This window comes from Geospiza fortis, unplaced genomic scaffold (genome assembly GCF_000277835.1).
Source record: "Geospiza fortis unplaced genomic scaffold, GeoFor_1.0 scaffold34, whole genome shotgun sequence".
NCBI lineage: Eukaryota > Metazoa > Chordata > Aves > Passeriformes > Thraupidae > Geospiza > Geospiza fortis.
In genome coordinates, this window is record NW_005054474.1 from 555,405 (window position 1) to 575,536 (window position 20,132).

General features: G+C 46.3%; 1 long non-coding RNA gene across 1 annotated transcript; it reads left to right on the forward strand.

Annotated features, from left to right (window-relative positions):
- Positions 1 to 629: 629 nt before the first annotated feature.
- LOC115948681 lies at positions 630 to 2,587 on the forward strand. The gene is made up of 2 exons (XR_004082473.1): positions 630 to 1,018; positions 1,832 to 2,587. It is a non-coding gene; the product is annotated as an uncharacterized LOC115948681 (long non-coding RNA).
- The last annotated feature ends 17,545 nt before the right edge of the window (positions 2,588 to 20,132 follow it).

Below are 20,132 nucleotides of genomic sequence, written 5' to 3' on the forward strand. Positions count from 1 at the left end.
CGGGGAGCGCCGGGACAGCGCCGGGAGGACCGGGAGAGCGGGATGGGAACGGGACTGGGAGCAGGGATTGGGAACGGGATTGGGGAACGGGACTGGGAACCGGGCTGGGACCGGGACAGCGGGCTGGGGACCGGGGCCGAGAACTGGGATTGGGAACTGGCCTGGGACCGGGAGAGCTGGGTGGGAACCGGGCTGGGGAACGGGAGAGCTGGGTGGGAACCGGGCTGGGGAACGGGAGAGCGGGGTGGGAACGGGGGGAGCGGGCGGGAACTGGGCTGGCTATGGGACTGGGGAACGGGGCTGGGGACCAGGCTGGGACTAGGGGGAGCGGACTGGGAACGGGGATGGGAACTGGGCTGGGACCGGGACTGGGGAACGGGATTGAGAGTGGGACTGGGGAACAGGACTGGAGAGCGAGCTGAGAACGTGGGAGCGGGCTGGGAGCAGGGGATGGGGACCAGGCTGGGACCGGGGGGAGCAGACTGGGAACGGGGCTGGGACCTTGGCTGGGTAACGAGACTGGGGAACGGGGGGAGTGGGCTGGGAACGGGCTAGGAACGGAACTGGGGACTGGGGATGGGAACTGGGCGGGGAGCGGGACCAGGGACCGGGGCTGGGGAGCGGTCTGGGAACGGGGCTGAGAGTGCCTCGGGATGGCGATGGAGCGTAGGGAAGCCCTGCTGGGAAGAGGCAGTGTCCATACAGGAGACAGAGGATCCTGCAGCTTCATTCAGTAAAGGAGAGAGGCCCTGGGGCACATCCCCGCGGGGTTTTCTCTCTCTCGGTCCCGGAGGGCGCAGCCTCCTTTTATCCCAAACTCCGCCGCTCGCTGCCCTCTGCCTTCCCCCTCTGGCCGAGGTACCAGGGAGGTGCCGCCTTCCCAAACCTCCTGCCACATACCCCTCCTTGAACAGGTTATTTACCCCAAAGTTTAGAAACTCAAGGTTATGCGGCCCCATTTGGCTGTTTCAGGAGTCAAACTGCCCGGGCTCTGTAATAAACCCACTACTTGAATCAGGTAGAGACATTAAGCCCCGTTTCAAAGCCATTGACAGCCATTCCCCTCCCCCTGGAATTGTTTGTAAAGACACCAGCACACGTCTTCCCTATCGGGAATGAGGATGGGGTTGGGGATGAGAGTGGGAATGGAGACAGGGTGTAAGGACGGGGATACAGATGAGGATGTGGTGTGGGAATAGGGACGCGTGCAGGGTTGGGATTAAATACCTGAGACAATATTTTTTGTTTGGACTTAGATGTTTATTAATTCTTATCTATATTACAGTCTCGCAGACTGTTGAGTTCTACAGCACTTCACTCTAACAAACTAAAAATGGAGTCTTATCTCTTTCTCGACAAGGTTTTTTAAGGATAAACTGTCTAATTAAGAAATGACACTTAAATGATTTTTACTTTTAACCTAAAAACTAACTACCCGTGGTTTATAATGTGGAATTTTATCTAATTATACAATACCACCTAAACCTATGAAGAAGAAGGTGAAGAAGAAGGATTAGTCTCTGTCCTAAAACTTTCATCTTGCTTTATATATATTACTGTATTCTAAAACCTTTAAGTTTTCTTCTATGTGATATTACACATTTCTATTCAAACTATACACTTATAATCTCAGCTTTATCATTCAATTTTGGCAGTCTTCTTCACGGCTTTAGGTCAAATGCAGTGTTCTCTTGGGGGTCAGTGCCTGTCAGCACAGAAAGTCTGAAATTCTCAGTAACCAGGGTTCCAGCAGGGATGGGACTGGATGATCTTTAATAATCTTCCCAAACCCAAACCATCCTCTGACATCATTCTGTGTTTCGCATTGCAGGTGTTGCAGCAGTACCACAACACAAACTGCTCTCACAGGACATTCATCTGAAAAACCAGCAGAAAAAAAAGAGTAAACAATAAATCATTGCTGAACAAGGGAGCTCTGGACTCAAAAGCCATGACGTGGAGCTGTTATCTGAGTTGTTGCTGTCTCTAAGCAATAGCAGCCTTGCTCAGCACCACGTGCAGTGAATAGCCTCTGGTGTTCTGCTGTTCCTCTGACAGCTTCCACTCCCCACGAACACATCCCACTGCTGCAGGTCTGCCTTGCTTCACAGTCTGACCATCCCTGCTGAGGGTCGCTGCTTTGAACACATTCCACCAGCCCAGCTTGCTCCAAGCCCTGCCCAACCTGGCTTTGAACACTTCCAGTTTGATTGCTGAGTCTAAACATTCATAAGGAAAAAAAAATATTTCCATCTACACATCAGCAGTGATCTACCCAGTGGCGCAGGAGAGAAACAAAAAGCTGATTTTTCCCTTGCCACAGCCCCAGCTGTAAGAATGTGAGCAATGAGGCACAGAGCACCACTGAAGTTCCAAAGAAAACAAGTTTACATGCAGACAGGCTTGAGCCAGATAAGCTGACACAATCTGTATCCCATATGAGAAGCTTTGCCTGGGAATTTGAAGCCAATCTATGCTTCCATTTTTAAGCAGAAAAGCCTTATGTCAAAGAAAAAAAAAACTGTAGAGAAAAGCATGGACTGAGTTTTTGGGGCAAAAGGCATAAAAATAAAGCAGCACCACTGAATACTGGAGTGTTGGGAGAATCTTTCTGTGTTAAGCACTACAAACAAACAAAAAACCCACAAAACAACCAAACCCAGGGCATATCCTGAGATGGCAGCATGGTTTATACATATAAAATATGAATATATTTGAAGGTTTCCTTGTTCAGGGTGCTATGGAGTGGGCTCAGCACACTTTAGAAATGGCACATGCAGGGTCAGACAGCCCAGCCAAGGGGGTCACACAAACTCAGGCATTATTCCCGAAAGCCTTAGGGAGCTGGGGAAGTGCCAGCCATCATGAGCAGGGCCTTGCTGTGAAAATACCTTGAAGTTATTTCACTGAATGGGTTTTTAGGCTGTATTAAATGCAAATTCACTCCTTCTTGCCATGGCATGGGGGTTAGAAAGAGGCAGGGCACTCATCTACTCAGCTCCCCAGGGCACTCGGGAAAATGTGATTTTTTGACTGACCTCCAGTTTGAGTTATCCTGCCAGCCTCAGAACAAAAGACTGCTTTATTAGATTGCTTGCCTTTGGGATTTTTTTAGGATTTAATGATCCTAGCCATGACTGGGAAAGAACAGAGCGTGTCAAATACTGGAACTTTCCCTAAAATTTTGAATTAAACTAGAAGAGAACACACTGACATGTAAAACCCTTGACAGCTCTCTGGATGAATCCAAGCTGGCATTTGGTGGTTGTGTTAAAATAGACAAAATGGCTTGTTAGAGCTCAAATGTCTTCACCACTACTTCCTGAGTGAGCAGGAGGGCTGGACACTAATCCTGGGTTTAAAAGGCCACAGTGCTGCTTCCAAGGTAAATAATTGTGAATTACTCAAGTGATAGCACACAGCTCTGCCTGAAAGGAAAGGTACACCCTGGTCTGAGACAAAGCTCTGGCAGGCTTTATGCCTTTCACAAATGCTTATTTATGGTTATGTGGATGCACCTTGTGGGTGTCTGAGTAGTGGAGCGAAACCACTGCTGTGTATCTGAAGGTTTAGATGGGATATTGGGATGGAATTCTTGGCTGGGAGGGTGGTGAGGCCCTGGCACAGGGTGCCCAGAGCAGCTGTGGCTGCCCCTGGATCCCTGGAAGGGCCCAAGGCCAGGTTGGATGGGGTTTGGAGCACTCTGGGACAGTGGAAGGTGTCCCTGCCCATAGCAGGGGTGGAATGGGATGAGCTTTAGTGTCCCTTCCAACCCAAACCATTCTGGGATTCTGGCACCTTAGATATGCAAACAGTGAACCCAAAACATTGCAAAGTGGGGGAGGAGTGTAAGATGAAAACCTCAGCACACTCCATTTTACACCTGCCCAGGAACCAGAGCCTCCATGAAAAGCTGCTGGAGGAGGTCTCAGTCACATTCTGGGTGGAGGTTTGATGCCTCACCCACAGCAGTGGATCGTGACACTCCTCTGACAGTGACTGGCAGGACCAGGTAGCTCAGCACCTTCTGCAGCAGCCACATTTCTGTCTCACACTGCCAGAAGGGTGACAGGATGTCACCAGAGATGTCATTAAACACTTTGTGTCACCAGCACATCAGTGTAAGACCCTGGCTGAGCTCTACATTCACACAGTAATGACAGTCTCCAAATCACATCATAATGCTAATTTCATTCCTTCCCAAAACATCCACGATGGAGTAACTTAGGAAATAAAGCCTTAAATTTCCATTTCCTAAGAATTTGGGTTAACCTCTAGAACAACTGATTTAATACTGTAGCAGGAGGTAAATCCTTTTATTTGCTGTACATTCTTGCAGAAGAACATGTCATAATTTGTAATCCAAATCCTCAATCTTGTGAGCATTTGATGAGCATGTGGGAGGTTTATTTGTCTGACTGCTCTCCCTGAACTGAATGCATCCATGCCTTTGAGAAATGTGATTTTGGTTTGTTTAAATGTGCTCAGAATATAGGGTTTGTTTTATACTTCATATGGAATAATTGAATAATTATTCTGCTTTTTAATATTCATGTTAATGGTTTCTTGTTAATATATAAAAAGGGACAGGGATACTGATTCAGATGGAATGTGTAAATAGTTTTCAAAAGTACCTAGAAGCACATGTCAAAGAAAGAATAAGTGATATTTCCCACATGAGCTAGAGCTTCCAACCACTTTCATCCCAGAGAATTCTGTGAACCTTATGTGGTTTTTCTACTTGGTAGTCCTCAGCAGGACTCTCTGAAGTCCTGCCTTAATTTCCTTTTTAAGCCAGGAAAGCTTCCTCCATCCACAACCTCTGGCAAGGAATTCTAAGGTTCAGCTGCCCACAGCATGAAGAAACATCTCTTCTTCCCCTGTATTAATATTGAAATATGCAAATCCACACTGACCTTCTTTCCTATGTTTGTTGTTTGGGTTTGTTTGTTTTTTTTAATGATGAATTTACTCTGAGTTCTCCTGTCTTTGCCATGTTACCATGGCTTACATACAGATAATTTCCATTTCTCCTGCTGTCCCTGTGCCATGAACTCTGAGCAAACCCGGAGCCTCTGGGTTTCCTCTTCCACTCCCCGGCTCCAAGGACAAAGAAAGCAGCCGCATCCTCGAGGCAGCTCCCAGCAGCTTTTCGCTTTCTGCCCAGGTTTTACAGGTGCTAAAACTGACACAACTGCTTGAAGTCTTCTGACACCCTGCTGCTGAGCCCTGTCCCGCTCTGCCACGGTGGTTTTGGTGAGGGCAGATCAGAGAATGAAGGCAGCAAAAAGAGGAGATTCACCCACTCCTCCGTGTGAGCTGTGTCACGGAGCCCCGGGGCAGGCGGTGCAACCAAAGGAGCAGTTCAGGAGGAGGTGAGAGCGTTCTAAGCTTTGAGGAGGTTTCACGTTACGTTCACCCTGGAGTCAAGCAGCAGCTCGGAATATTTTTATCACCAGGGAGCCCCGAGTACTTTTGACTTTTAAAAGCCTGAACAGCATAAGCAATAAACCAGATGTGCTTTCTGTCTGCTAAAGGCAGCCCCATCACCGAGGTTTCATTCTGTGTTCGTTTGCAGTCCATGTGAAACGGGGACTAGAGGGCACGATGCCTCTGGAAAGGGAATTAATAATCAATTCCACATTTATACTGGCAAAGAATCCCACCATTGTAATACTTAAGTGACCAGAATGGGAATAAGCTTTGATTTTATTATATAACTTCCTACTTCCCTCTGCCAGGAAGAGCTGCTTGGCAAGGCAGGGCAGGCAGAACCAGATCTGCACCCCAGCTTAGGAAGGACCAGGGGCATGGTGCTGAAACAGAGCCCTCGAGCCCAGGGCTGCAGGTTCATGGGAAAAACTCCAAGCAGGAATTCTCAGGTTTCCACAGCAGCCTGATCCAACGTTTCAGCTGCCCTGCACCAGGGCTGACCCTGAGCACCTGCAGCCAAAGGCCTGGGAGGGGCAGGGAAGAGGCTGCAGAACCTGTTGGTGCACTCAGGGCTGTGACAGTCACCTCCTTTCCCACCACCGTTTGTCCCCATTTATTGTATTTGTTAGGAATGCCTTGATGGGGGCAGGAATGATCAACTGGACTCTATGTTTTTAGAAGGCTAATTTATTACTTGATGATACTATATTATATTAAAGAATGCTATATTAAATTAAAGAATACAGAAAGGATGCTTACTCAATGCTAAAAAGATAATAATGAAAACTCCTGACTCTTTCCAGAGTCCCCACACAGCTTGGCCCTGATTGGCCAAAGAGTGAAAACAACTCACACCAGAATCCACTGAAACAATCACCTGTGGGTAAACAATCTCTAAACACATTTTACATGAGCAAAACAGAGGAGAAGCAAATAAGAATTGTTTTCCTTTTTTTGAGATAAGAATTGTTTTCCTTTGTTTTTTTTTTTTTTTTTTTTTTTTTTTTTTTTTTTTTTTTGTTTTTTTTTGAGGCTTCTCAGCTTCCCAGGAGAAAAATCCTGGGTGAAGGGATTTTTCCAGAGAATGTGAATGCCACACCCACAATGTTACAAAGGTCCTGCTTTGGAGGAGCAGGTGTGAAATGCTTGGTGCACAGATATTGTCCCTCAGAGGCCACATTCACCTCAAGGTGTCCAGGGGCCACCAGTTTGGGGTGCAAAGCTCTGCAGATGCTCCCAACAGACTCTGCTGTGCTGGGATGACATCAACAGGGCAGCCAGCAGGGCTTCTGTCCCCTTCAATGAAGTGTCAGGGCTTCTGTCCCCTGCTGTCCCCTCTCAAAGGACCACAAAGATGTTCTGAGGGCTGCAGCACTTCTGCTCTGGAGCCAGGCTGAGAGACTTGAAGAACAGAAGGCTCCAGGGAGACCTGAGAGAAATTTCCAGTAGCTAAAGGGCTCCAAGGGATCTGGAGAGGGACCTGGGACAAGAGCCTGGAGTGGCAGGACAAGGGGGCTTCCCACTGCCAGAGGGTAGGGTGAGGCGGGATATTGGGAAGGAATTCTTGGCTCTGAGGGTGCTGAAGCCCTGGCACAGGTGCCCAGAGCAGCTGTGGCTGCCCCTGGATCCCTGGAAGTGCCCAAGGCCAGGCTGGATGGGGCTTGGTGCACCCTGGGACAGTGGAAGGTGTCCCTGCCCATGGCACGAGGTGGGGCTGGCCTCCTCCTCCCAGCCCAGGTCACTCTGTGATTCTATGGAAGATGTTGGCAGTCACTTCATCCATCTGGGACTGTGGCTGAGAATGAAGGGGACAATCCTGTGTGCAAGGCAGAGACCTGATCCTGAGAGTGCAGGACAGGGCAGGACGGAGCCGGAGCACTCAGGTGGGGCAGTGACCTGGAGGGGAATGGAAATGCAGGTGACAACCCCTGAGAGCCTCCCAAAGTGGGCCTGGTCCCACAGCACCTGGGCAAGGGGAGCACAGCAGGTCCAGTGACAGTGGCCAAGAGTCCAGCAGATGCCAGACAAATCCAGAGCATGGAGGCAGGTGCAGGAAGGCAGGAGCAGGTCAGGATCAGCAAGGCACAAGGCAGGGCACACAGGGACCTCAGCATCCCTCAGGCAAGGGAATGAGCTTCAGTGCAGCTCCTGAAATACAGGAAAGAGACCCCAGACAGGTCCTGCCACACACTCAGAGCTCAGCAGAAGGACCCAAGGCCATGGGTGAACCTTGTCAGAGCTCCCTCAGCACAGGCAGCCCCAGCCCCAGGGAAGAGAGGAGGCTGTGGAGCTCAGTGGTGCATGCAAGGCCCTGAGGAGGTCTCCTCTCTCCCTGTACATCCTCTTGTCATGCTGCATTAACATTTAAGACCAGACACAGGCCAGGAGCCTCTCCAGCTGTCTGGGACTGTGAGGGAGCTGTTTGCAGCTTTGTGCTCCTTAAAGCAGAGCCTCCATCTCTCTGTTCCCTTTCCCCCTGTAATTCACAGCACCTTCAGGCTTTAAAAATTGTCAGCTGCTTCATACTGGAGAGCTTTGGTGTCTCTTGGGAACTAACAGGTCATTCAGAATAAATGTTATGACAGTTCTTCCATCATTGCTATTGCTGCTGCTGCTGCTCCTCCTCCTCCCGCTCCTGCTCCTACTCCTATTCCTACTCCTACTCCTACTCCTACTCCTAGTCCTCCTCCTCCTCCTCCTCCTCCTCCTCCTCCTCCTCAGGAGGTGCTGCAGAAGCTGAAAGCACTGGCAGGACATGGTTTAAAAACTCAGCCATTTTTCTTCCCCACAAATAAGCTAATTGACAGTATCTCTACCTGCAAATAAAGGTGAGGGTCCATCCTCTGACCTGAGAGCAGGGCTCCTGTTGACGCAGCTGAACTGTGCTCCTGCTCTCCCCACAGGACAGGCTGGCTCCTTCCTTCTGCTGGTCCTTGGCTCTCTCAGAGCCTGAGTCAGTCAGGAGATGCCAACAGCATCCCAAAGTGATGCCAGCATCTGCACAGTACAGCCACAGAGAAGTGTCCACACCAGTGTCTGAGCATCTTCACTGGTTTGTAGGTGTCCATGCAGTCCTTGGGGTGGGTATGTACTTAATTCTTTGTAAGATTTGATCCTAAAAACTGTCTCATTTTCTTCTCAGATTCCCAACTCAAAAAGGGAGAATTTCAATGTACCTGCCATGCACAGGTTGCTGACTTTTACTTCCCCCTCTTACATGCCAAGTTACAGACTGTATGGAGAAATACTTGGGGAAAAATCCAATCCCAAATGAGGTCAGACAGGACAATTTCCTCATCCCTTTTAGCTCTCACTATCTGAGGACTTGGGTGCTGATACTTCTGCCTTTTCCAGCTTTGTTTTTTTTTTTTTTGCCTGACCTGTGTCCCTGGCCAGTCTGGCTGAGCTGGAGGTCCAGCTTTCCCTCAGTGCCAGCATGTAGGACTGCAGCACTTCAGAGAGGCAGGAACGACCTTGGTTTGCAGCATCTCCTGTCCCCTGTGGCACTGTCAGACACCAGATAAAGAGCCTCTGTGCTTGATGAGTGCTCTTGCTTTCCCTGAGCCAGAAGGAATATTTCAATTTCACAGCCTGAGTTTCCCTTCTTAACCCCTCCCCTGCTCTCAAGGTATTTTTATTCTTCCCAGTCTCCAAGAAGATTCAGACTGCAGGTTATGTTTGACTAATTAGCAGTAGGCAAATATGCAGTTTTATAATGTTCAAAGAACCTTTTTTTCCCCCTGGGGATTCTTAGAATTAGTGATTTAGAGTAACAACATCATCCACCACACAAACACACCCTGCTGGAGCACCTTCATGCTGAATGCACAGCAATGAAGAGCTGCAAATTTTAAAAAAAAGCTTATCAAGAGTGGCCAGGGATAATTAGAGGGGGAATTAAGGCCTGGCAGCAGCAGCCAGGAGCACCAGAGCTCACAGCCCCACTAAAATGCTGTTGTTTAATGAATCCTGGTGACAGGATTCACACAGGAGGAGGAACTGTGGCACCTGCAGTGAGTGACAGTACTGGTGCAGCACACCCTGCTCATCCAGAGAGAGAGGAACAGTGGAATTACTGCTCCTTCCACCCCTGCTTCATGTCCCTGTCCTCAGGGATGCAACCTTTGAGATGTCTTATGGATTCACTGAATCATTTTGATGGAAAAGATCTCTAAGGTCATCAAGTCCTACCATTAACCCAGCAACGCCACGTTCACCACCAAACCATGTCCCCAAGTGCCACATCCACCCATTTTTTGAACACTTTCAGGGAAGTGTTTTACTACAATTTGTAAAATATGAGGGTTTTAGGTTCAAAATTCTGGGATAATGAGAAACTGAGGAAAATCCTTTCCAGAGCAAAGGTACTTTGTAAAGATTATAACAGGAGAGTAGAGCAAAAATATCAATCCCTGCAAGCATTTTTTAAAAAGCACCCCAGCTGTCTTTGCTTTAAAAATCATAGAGGCTTTAATCTGGGTTTATGATCCTTTGGGGTTAGACTCAGGGGATGAGCATCATGAGGTGATGTATCTGAGATACCAGAATACCCAGATACCACAGAAAGTGTGCCATGCCATGGCAGGGACACCTCCCACTACCCCAGGCTGCTCCAAGCCCTTCCAACCTGGCCTGGGACACTTCCAGGCTGGAGCAGCCACAGCTTCCATGGACAACCTGGCCAGGGCCAGAAACTTCCCCATCTTGCTGCCACATCCTTGAAGACCTCATTGCAGCCTGATCCAGAGCTGCTTCCTGAGCAATGCCCACACATCCCTTGTGTGGCATTCACATTCTCTGAAAAAATCCCTTCGCCCAGGATTTTTCTCCTGGAAAGCTGAGAAGCCTCAGAGAAAAGGAAAACAATAACTATCTGATTTGCTTCTTCTGCGTTTTGCTGCTTTGGAATGTGTTTGGAGATTGTTTACCCACAGGTGATTGTTTCATTGGATTCTGCTGTGAGTTGTTTTCACTCTTTGGCCAATCAGGGCCAAGCTGTGTTGGGACTCTGGAGAGAGTCACAACTTTTCATTATTATCTTTTTAGCCTTCTGTAACTATCTATTCTGTATTCTTTACTATAGTATTCTTTAATATAATATAGTATTACAAAATAATAAATTAGCCTTCTGAGAACATGGAGTGAGATGCATCATTCCTGCCTTTCTCAGGGCATTCCCTGCAATTACAATACCCTCGCACCCTGCAGGACAAATATTTGGTGGGTATTAAGCAGGGACAGATGTAGAAAATGACAGTGTGCTCACATTAGCACAAATCCCAGAAGTCAGAGAGGCAGGCTCAGCCATGCAGGTGGTTTCAACGTTGTTTTCTCAATTTTCCTCCCAAGAGCCCACATTTCACTGCTCTCAGCAAATGATGCCTTTGCTCACAAATATTGTTTCTCCCAGAAACCTCCCTTCTAGGGCAAAGCTCATCCAACCGTGGCACTACAGCATTCCAGTTACATTTAATCCAAATTAACTCGTCTCAGTTTTCACACACCAGTACCACCAGGGCTGGTAACAGCCCATAAAACTGCAAGGGAGACACCAAAGCACCAGGAAAATTATTCAGAAATTCTGTTCCCATTAGGGAGAGAACAAACCAAAAGAAAATCATCGGCCTCAGGAACAGATAATGAGCTGTGTCCCTCAAACATGATGTTTGCTGGGAATAATGTGGCATATTCATGCTGACTTTTGCAAATGCTGCAATTACTGTCTGCCTGCCCTAAATAGTCCCATTTATCTCGGGAGACTTTCTCTGCTCTGTGTGATTTTTCACGGCTCATCCTCGGAGCTGTTTGCTCCCCGGCAGAGTTGTTTACATGCTCGTTATTTTTATGGTTTTCCCCTTCATTTCCCTGTAAGTAGAACAGCAAATAAAAGGTGTAGAGAGGGTGAGCTCCTGACAGGGGTCAGTGGCAGCTCAGTCAGGCCCAGCAGCAGAAGGTGGTTCTGACAGCGGGTTCATCCTACAATTGTTTGAGACAAGTCAGTGGCTGAGGTTGACTTTAGAGAAGGAAAATGATTGATGTGGTGCTCTGGCAGGAAAACAGGAAGAAAATTAAGGTAGAGACACAGTTTTACTTCAAGAAATTGAATTGCTTTCACCTCAGAATTAAAGGACACATTATTCACATTTATAGCACCAGGAGGATTTGATTCAGCCACACCTTACTTGTCAGTGCCAGCAGGGATGCAGGAGAAAACGTGGCCATGGAGATGTGATTAAAGAAGTATTCCAATTATTTTTCTTGGCTATATGTTCTAACTAGACCCAGGTGCATCCAGTATTTGGGTCAGAAATGGCACTCAGAACCTTTTTCTATTCTGTGGGTTTCAGTTTGGTCAGCTCTGCAGATGTTGGTCAGTAGCACTGAAGTTGCCAGCGCTTGAAACATTTTCTAGTGTAGCCAGGATCTAAAAGCCTAGGCAGAAAGAGCCACAGAATGGAATCACAGAACTGTTTAGGTTGCTAAGGTCTTCTAAAATCAAAATTAACCATTAACACTGCCAAGGCCACCACTAAACCATGTCTCTAAGTGCTACATCTACACATCTTTTAAATCCTTCCAGGAATGGTGACTCTCCCACTTCCCTGGGCATACTGTTCCAATGCCTGACCACCCTTCCCATGAAGAAATCTTCCCTAATATCCAATCTAAACTTCCCCTGGTGCAACTTGAGGCCATTTCCTCTCATTCTGTCATGGTTCCCTGGGAGAAGGGACCGATCCCCAGCTGGCTGCACCCTACAATTCCCCATCAGGGAATTGTAGAGATCCAAAACCCCTCTGAATCTTCTTTTCTCTGGGAACCCCCAGTTCCATGGGGTTTATATACAAACCTGTATGTAGGTTTACAGCTGTTTGTTGCTTCAGAAGCTGAGGCTGACTCTGTGCAGCCACTCTTGTATTGATCCTGATTTATGTTTATAGGCATTGTGTGATTTTATCATCCTTCGTTTACCCACATCCATTAACACTTCCACATCTGACTGTCTGGTTAGATACAACAGACAGAAACAGCTTCATGGCTGGATTTTCCCTCATTCTCTTCCTTAATTCACCATTAAAGCTTCATTATTATTGTGATGGTAAAAGGCTTAGTTATTCATTATTACTGTCCCAAAGGCCAGGCAGATCCTCTGGACAAACACTTGGCAGATTCAAGCACCAGGGCTAAAGCTAATAGGGTGATGCAGAATGGAACAGAAATTATTTCCAGCTGATCCATAATCCTCTATCAGAAAAGCAACATTTATCTGTCTTTGACTGACAAGAACACATGATTTTATCAGGACATCCAAGCTGCAGGTACAGGATGCCTCACCCACATGACACCTGCAAAAGATCATCTTTAAAATGTCTGTTCCAACTCAAACTATTCTATGATTTTCAAAATCTCTGTGTGGTTTCTCACATGGCCAATCCTAATTTCTCATGCTGGGAGGGAAGGTTTGGCATGCATTGGAAGGAAGCAGGCTAGAGTTTGGCTGCTTCCTAATTCACATTTTATTTACTTGTTTAAATTCAGATTGTACTTTAAGCACCTATCTTATCATAAGGCAAACTCTTCCTATGCAGAGGCATAAATAAGATTTTCACTACATCATGCCAGAGATTTATATATCTCTGTCCACCAAGATATCTTTTAGTATCAAATTAAGTGAGGTACTGAACTCCCAGCACAGATATTTTGCTGCTGCTGCAGGGAAGAGAAATTGTCATTCCCAAACAGATCGATGCAGTTTCCTGTCTCTGACAGTGGCCAGTGCTGAGTGTTTCAGAAGACAATATAAATCCTTCTCTTCTTCCAACCTGCTCTATCCATAAGTGCACACACTGCACTTAATTGTTCAAGCCAGAAAAATAATACCTTCCTAACCTTAGCTGATTGTAATTGCATAGGGCTTTATTTATATCACCATCAATATTCATCTGGATGGGTATTACCAGCACTGCTACCAGGAGGCACTGAGTGTTTTATTACTGCTGTTCTGCAAAGGCACTGTGCCAAGCCAGGACTTCTGGCAATCCTTCATTCCCCTGATAGAAACCGCCCACTTTGCTGGAACTCCCTGCAGGAATCCATCCTGCCTGTGCCCACAAGCCAGAATTTCACAGGGTCATAGAATCACTGAATTATTTGGGAAGGAATGGACCTGAAAGATCATCTTCCAGCCTGCCTGTCACAGCAGGGACACATTCCACTATCGCAGGGTGCTCCAAGTCCCATCCAATCTGGCCTTGGACACTTCCAGGGATCCAGGGGCAGCCAGAGCTCCTCTGGGAACCTGTGTCAGGGTCTCACCACCCTCACAGGGAACAATTCCTTCCCAATATCCCACCTAACCCTGCCATCTCTCACTTTGAAGCCATTCCCCCTATTGCTGTCACTCCAGGCCCTTCTCCAAATTCCCTCCAGCTCTCCTGGAGCCCCTTTAGGCCTCTGAGGTCACCCCAGACCTTTTTCTTCTCCAGGTGAACACCCCCAGCTCTCCCAGCCTGGCTCCAGAGAAGAGGTGTTCCAGCCCTTGGAGCATCTCCATGACCTCCTCTGGACCAGCTCCAACAGATCCATGTCTGTCTTGCACTGAGCATTCCAGAGCTGGACAGGGCACCCCCAGGTGGGGTCTTATGAAGACAGAGTAGAGGGGCAGAATCACCTCCCTTGATCTGCTGACCTGAATTTTTCCATGCCCTCATTTGTTACCAGGATCCTCTGTTCATTCCTCAGGTTCAAGAGCAGGGAGCTGTTCCCTTTTGCCAACTCAGATCCTCTGTGAATTGCCCAGCTCGCTGCAGCCATGGCTCTGCCAACTGCTCAGGTTTTCCTTCCTGGCACTGCTCTTGCTGTTATTATCACTCTGCTGCAGATTCACTGCTTTAACACCAGAACAAAGCACTGTATCAATTAGTTTGACCTCCCAGCTCACAGGGGCCACTACATTTCACCCAGTTCCCTTCATGCTGTGCCTTGAATTCTTTATTTTTAAAGCACTGGCAGCTGTATGGATTTATCCATCCTCGACGTGGCTTTGTGTGGAGTCAGCGTGGTTTCCATATGATTTAATGGTTCAGGACCAGCAGTGCATACAAATGGAGCTGCACTTGTTCCAGGGCCAATTTGGGTCTCAGAGCGATGCAGAGCTCAGCTGGTTCTGCTTGGAGCCAGCTCCAGCCTCGCTGTGCCACATGTCACACGCCTGGAGCAGAAGTTTGGGACAGCAGTGACAAGGTGTCCCACCAGCACTACGTGAAGTCATCTCTGGCTCAGCACAGCAAAGTGATGAATCTCTGCTGCTCTGCAGAGCTGCTTTGATGGTCCCCAGCACAGGCAGGGCCCCGAATCTCTGCCTATATTTGCATCTCAGCTAATTAACAATCCCTCCTGCGAGCTGCAGAAGCTGTCTGAGCTAAAGCTAACAAGCTCTGAAGCACCTGAGCGGACTCAGATTCAAGCGTTTCAAGCTGCATAACAGAGCGTTCTCAGATGGTGCTGGGTGAGAATATCGTGCTGGATTTACACGTCTTTAATAATGCAAAGGCAAAAAAGGTAAATTAAACTTTAGGGGGAAAAAAGAAAGGGAAAAATCTAGGGGAGAGGAATCATCGTGCCATGTTCCCCTCAAAAAGGTATTAATTAAATATTAGTTCCAATCGGAGTGATCCTGGGGATATCACAGCCTCTTACAGGGTTGTGTGGTTGCCTCCAGCAATACACATGAATTTTCTTTTTCTACTTGCTCAGTACCATTTTTTATTTCTAATCTCTGCCTTGATGTCTCTTCTGAACAAGAGCAGGCTTTTAGGCAAAATTGCCTTATCCCTTTTCCCGACAGCAGACCGATAGAGGTTGTCACAGTCCCTACCAAAAGCTCTCCGTTGTCACCCACTCCGAGAGCTCAGGATTTAATAGGAGAGACAAGAGGCACAGGGAGACAGATGGGAGATGGCAGGAACACAGTAACACAAACAGTCTAATTTTATTGGGAAGAGTAAAAACTCCCTTGTGCTGCTGTTCTGCAGCGTGTCCCACTTACTGGCTCTCCACGTAAGGATCCACACACAGAACCAGACATGGCATCATTAACCTCCACAATCTCCCAAATTCACTGGTTAATTATACACTGCAGAAACGAACCTCTTGTTTTTGACCTAGTTTGAGTGTTACTGAGTGGGTAAATCATGTCTGATATGAGGTAATACACTTCTGCCGTTGCATAAAGAATAGTTTTGAGTGCTAGCAAGACATCAGGGTGGGAGGTTTTTTTCATAATTCTGAATTATAACACCCTGAAGTAAATGAAAAAAAAACAAAAATTAATCACTTTGGGGTTGGGATCAGGCCGAGTGTGATCTTGAGACATTCTCAAGACACCAACCCACACATCAGGCATTTATTAGTTAAGGAGATGTAAAATCATCAACCCCTTTATCTTAGACAGTAGAATATTTTAAAAATTGAGATATTTTTGTAAAATTATTTAAGGAGAACTCATACTAATGCAGGTAGAGGAGCAAATAAGCATGTAGGTAGACAGGAAGGTTGTGGAGGTAGGGATCACCCTACAGCAGCTGGGATGAAATGTGGATTTCAAGGCCTGAAGAAGCCACAAGCACAGGAATATTCCCTGCCCCATTGAGCAATTCACACATAATGGATTAATGAGTTGCTGATATTTCTATCACGCTGGGGCAGTCATTAACAAATTCTGTTTACTGCCTGGATAGCAGATGGGGCCACCTACTCATGCCAGGCATGGAAACACTCCTAAAGCTTCAGGGCAGCATGGGGGGATGCTCAGTAATCCTTCAGGAAGTGTGTTAGTGGTTCAGGTATTAAGTGGGTTCACAGGAAATCCCAGGAGAAAGGGAAGCCTGAGTGAAGAGAAGCACAGGGAGTTTTTGGATGTCTGAGGTTACAGATACCCCAGTACCCTGTCCAACTGTGTCCCCACATCAATGCTCCTTCCCAGAAAAAGCCCTGGGATAAAAGCTTTGCTTGAGATGTGCTATCTCCTCTCCTTTAGCTCTCTAAACTCAAATGCTGACCTGGGGATTTTTTTAATGAAGCCCCTTTTTGCTGTTCCCATTTGTTCAACAGACCAACTGCCTACCAGCTTTTCACTTTTAATTTCAAGTGTGCTCAGCACGGAGGCTTGGCATAATTAAAGCCCCTTTTTCAGTTATTCTGGACTGCAATATTTACTTTTAGTAACAAATACCAAAGAAATGGCTTTGCATGACTGACTGACTGAAGGAAACACTCCAGGTGCTCGTCTGTTCTTCAGTAACAAGTTTTTTTAACTTAAATGTAGAATTTTTCAGCTCTTTTTTTATCTTTCAATGCTCAAAGCCTCAGTGACCCCCATGAATAGCTCTGAGTCAGTTCTTTTCCTGGTGTCAACACTTTGCATCCTCCTCCTGGAGCAGAATCTGCATGGAACAGTGAAGAGTGAGATTTTGAACAAGCAGCCATGGATTTGTCTCACCAAAGTATTCTGAGCACCAGCCCCCGAACCCAAATGACCCAGATAATGAAAAACTTTGTTGGAAATTCCCTCTCCTCCTTGTTTAACAAAATGGACACATTTTTGTAATATTATTTGGGGAGAACTCATACTAATGCAGGCAGGAGAGCAAATAAACATGTAGATAGACAGGAAAGTTGTGGAAGTAGAGATCACCCTGCAGCAGCTGGGGTGAAATGTGGCTTTCAAGGCCTGAAGAAAGGTAGGAAAATACCCAGCACCAAGGAGCAGAGCAGAGGTTTTTCAGGCACTAGGCCCTCTACCAACAACTCGTTGCTCAGAAAAAAACCTCATTTCCCATTGCAGTCTCAGGTTCCACACATAGAATTTGCAAAAAAAAAAAAAAAAAAGATAAAGAAAAGCCTCTACAAATACCTAAACAAAAGCTGCTTAGCTCAAGCTTTCATGGCCACATGGAGACTAATAGTTATTAAGGCAATCAAAGACTGTTTGGAAATTAAAGTGTGTGCCCCAGTTCAAGCAGTTTTACCCCAAAGTGCCTGCAGGCTCTGTGGTTTTGCAGTCTGCTACTTTTCAGCCTCCCAGACCAAGAGGGCTCTGTCTCAGGCAAGAATGCAGCTTCCAGCCAAGATTTGTCAATGTGCATTCTTAGGCATGAATTGTACCACCAAGAAATCTCTAAAGTCAATTTGAGATAGGATAAAGTTGGAGCTGTGCATCTCAGTGTGCTCAGAAGTTGTGTCTTGGACTGGAAAATAAATAATCAGAAAAATTTTAGCCTATAAAAGGAGGGTGTTTCACCAACTTATGGCTTATCAAAAATGAGAATGACACAAAAGCAATTATTCATAACTGTGCTGACAGCCTACAGCCAGAGCCACTGCCATCAAAGGGGACTTTGTCACTGCTTTCAATGGACACAGGATGTGACCAGAGCAGCATCTGCAGCAGCTCCCAGAGAGGAACACAAGGGGAAAAAAGATCTTCATTTGTAACACAGTGTTTCATCTTTCAAAAGATCAGCCTCAGATGTGCTTCGGAAACTCTTCTTTTGGGCATCTCTTTCTTTCACCAACTGCATATTTATCAGCTCTGTCCTAGACATGATCTTAGGAGCTTATCTCCCAAGTGATCAGAACTTCTTTCCAATTTGTTTTTTTATTAAAATAATCAGGGCTTGAAATCAGCTTCTTTTTTTTTATTGCTCACAATCTTTGCTATTTTCATCATGAGCAAGCAGCACATTTCCATGTCTTTTTTGAGATTTTCTGCTTATTTATTTGCTCACCTGCCTCTAGCAAGTTCATTCATGAGGACAGAAAAGCAAACAACTGCAGGTGAAAGGGAATCAATAATCTATCTGAAGATTAAGGAAATCAAGGAGATGTGCATTCAAATTTCAATTCTGGCAAGGAATTCCTGCAGACCTCCTGCAATTCAACCTCTCAGAAGCTTTGTTTCTCAGCTGTCATGGAAAAGTGAGGCAAATAACACCCTTCTACTTTATGAGAGCATTTCACAGCCAAATAATTGAGGACCAGACTTGCTCCTTTTTTTTCACTTTTTTTTTCCACTTTATTTTTTGACAGCTTACCCTGTAAGTGTCCCCCCAAAGATCAGCAAACCAGCGTGACAATCCAGTGACAGGATTCCTGAGGGACCACTTGCACAATCATGTATTGTTAGACCTAATAAAGAATGACAGAATCTGGCTGTTAAAACTTCAAGAGATCCTCAAACACTATAGTGACAGCAACCATTAAACTATAGATAAATTACATCTAAAATAATCCCACTTTGCTGCATTCCCAACTGCTAAAACATCCTGTGATTTCAGCATTGCTATTTTATTCTCAGCAGGTTTGGTTGTTTTTTTTTTTTCATCTAAAACCTCTGAATTTCTCCTCAAACAAGGACAAAGTTGCAGATACTGCTGCCAGGTAAAATTAGTGCAGAGTTCTGCTTTGTACAACTTTTGGGAAACATTGGAAATAATTTGTTTTTTGAGTGCTGAGGACTAAATGTCCTTCCTGCTTAGAAAGAAACAAAACTTCTTTCTGGAGTTACTACAAGTACTGTTACAAGAGGATTTATATAAATTAAATTAATAAACTGAAGTGGTTTAAGCTTCTGGATATCCTTGGTGTGAAGTAATTTTGCCTGAAGGATGTGTTGAGCTGAGGATTTACAGTTTTAACACTCCTTCCTCAACAGTTTGACGCTTCAATTTCTCGTTACCACTTCCACACTCCAGCATGGTCCAACATCCGCAACACAGAATAAATAACCCATGGCCTGCTGCAATCATTAAAATGTATTTGGTTTAAATTTTTTGGAGTTTTTAAGACTGAGGCTGAGCAAAAGGCAGGATGACCCCGGGCTGGCAGCAGCCACATTCCCAGCCTGAGGGGAAATCAGGAATTCATTGCTGCGATCATTTTCCATCCATAATCTTCTGAGGGCTTATTTATACTCGCAAAAATATTTTTCTTCCGTGGACAGTTGTCTTAGACACGTCAAATTAAAGAAGTGAAGGAACTGGGGGGGCCCCTCAGCACGGCCATGAGGGCGAGGGGTCAGAGCAGTGAGATACTCCCACCATGGGGGGTTATTTATACAGTAAAGGTTATTTATTGTTATTTATTCACTCTATTTATTCTGCAAAGGTTATTTATGAAGCTATTTATTCTCGTTATGTATTCTGTAAAGCCCCTTCCTGCTCCCCGAGCCGCGTTCAAAGAGGTGGGCAAGCAAACTCCCACTCCCATTTGTACAGAGAGGGAAAAACACCGGAGGGAATCGAGCCGCTATTTCCGCGATTCAAACTCACTTACAGGCAATTACACTTCCCACAAGGGGAAGGCATGAGTTAAGAGTTGGATTTTTTAATTTTTTTTTAACATTCATCGTTTTAAACGCGGCAGCGGGGAAGCTCGGTCACGCCATGTCTAGCAGGGAGCGAAGCCCCCTTCCCCTCATGGCGCCACTCCCTTTCGCGCCCACCTCGGCAAAGCAGGAGTTAAGAGCTGGATTATTTTTCACACTATTATTATTATTATTATTATTATTATTATTAAAGCAGTTATCATTTCAAACGCGGCACGGGGGAGTTCCCTCACGCCTCCCCTCACGGCACCGCCCCCCGGCCCCTCACGCAGAGGGCGGGAAAGCGCGGCGGGCAGGGCGGCCCGGGGGCGGG